The sequence below is a fragment of the Eucalyptus grandis genome, chromosome 8 (assembly GCF_016545825.1).
Source record: "Eucalyptus grandis isolate ANBG69807.140 chromosome 8, ASM1654582v1, whole genome shotgun sequence".
NCBI classification, from domain to species: domain Eukaryota; kingdom Viridiplantae; phylum Streptophyta; class Magnoliopsida; order Myrtales; family Myrtaceae; genus Eucalyptus; species Eucalyptus grandis.
The window spans coordinates 29883537-29885291 of NC_052619.1; the positions used below are offsets into that span (position 1 = coordinate 29883537).

The 1755-nt window shown below is 46.2% G+C and overlaps 1 pseudogene; it reads left to right on the forward strand.

The window, feature by feature from the left end:
* Window positions 1–546: 546 nt before the first annotated feature.
* LOC120287770 lies at window positions 547–1462 on the forward strand (annotated as a pseudogene).
* Window positions 1463–1755: the final 293 nt, after the last annotated feature.

The window sequence follows — 1755 nt, forward strand, 5'->3', positions numbered from 1 at the left end:
TTCACTAAATAGACTTAAGTCATCCTTACTTGATGGTTATGTCATTCAAAGAGCTGATATTTATAAAAGCATGGGATGTGACATACTTTGCAATCAGATGTAAAAAAGAATTGCATTGGGACCAAGTTCTATTAGGGACAAAAATGCATACGAAAGAGATCATTAATATTGTTAAACAACATACATACATACATACATACATACATACATACATATCTCTCTTTCGAAGAGTTGGTGGTGTAGTGTTTGAAGCAATTGGATTGTTTATCTCAAGGAACGTCAAGTCTCAAGTTTGACTCTCCCATCGACAAATTGTTGAGACCTCCGTCGAAGATTTACGAATCTGTATGCATTTATAATTACCAGACATAATCGAGATGAAAGGACTACCACGCTCAACAAAAATTGGTCGATTTCGACATGAGAAAAGGTTTTTTTCTATAATAACAAGACCCCTGTCCCAGACCAATTTTATTTCTTCCTAACTTTATGTGTCCGACAAAACACTAAACGCCAGCGAGTTCATAATCGGACCCCACTCCCCCCACTTTTCTGCCCATAAATACCATCGCCCTATGCTGCAATTCTTCCCTTTTCTCCTCCTCTCCTCCCTCCACTGTCTATAATAAGTTTTCCGGCCATGATGTCCGCTTTTCCGGCCATGCTGCCATCCGACCCCATCCTTGACAACCCGTTTCTCTCCTTTGGAAACGGGTTTGCCCCTTGGGACTGCCCAGACCTCTTCCCGGCCGTCGAAACTCCACCGAGACCCCTCGATTCAAGCTCTGGCTCCGATGGCCCGTACCCTAACCAAGACAACCCTTCGAACTCGAATTCCTCTTTGACCTCGAGCGACCTAAACCAGGCCTCGCCCGTGGTGGACGAGCGCAAGCAGAGGCGTATGATATCGAACAGGGAGTCGGCGAGGCGGTCCCGCATGAGAAAACAAAAGCACCTCGAGAACCTGCGGAACCAGGTGAACCGGCTGAGGGTCGAGAACCGGGACCTCACGAACCAGCTGCGTCTGCTGTTGTGCTACGTCCAGCGCCTCCAGATCGATAACGACCAGATGCGGTCGGAGCACGTTAAGCTCCGGCAGAAGCTATCGGAAATTTGCCACGTCTTGCTTTTGCAGCAACAACTGCACCAGCAGCATGCCCATGCGACGACGTGACTGTTAATGTCACCTTGGAACAAATCCCCTCATTAATCACGTAATTTAAGAGCTATAGCTTAATAAACTCATCTAAACTACTCGAGAAGAAGGACTCCCTCCCTCTCCCTCCCTCCCTCCCTCCCTCCCTCCCTCTCTCTCTCTCTCTCTCTCCCCAGCTGCTAGAGCGGAGAGTATTTGTGGGTCTTAAGTGATGATTAACTTCGGAAAAATTTCGGGTATTAGTCGAAACCGGAGTCATTACTTTGTAAGAAAATTTTAGTGATGATTGGTTCATTGAATATTTAGTAAGTGGTTCGAGTTTTTATGCTCTCTCTTTCCCCACTTTCGCTCCAACCAGATCGCATGACGAATCAAAGCCGCCATCCACTCATGATTGTTCGACCGAGTGCGCGCAACCGCCGGCCAAAGTGCTCGTTTCAGCACTCTTCCCCTAATGTCGTTATCCACAAAAATTGAACCGCTACGTAACATGATACGTACAGACTTTAAATCTCGAAGTTATTTAGATCGATCGGTCGCCATTTTGGATCGAGCGAGAGTAATTATAGACTCAAATGACTATCGAACTCGTTCAAATA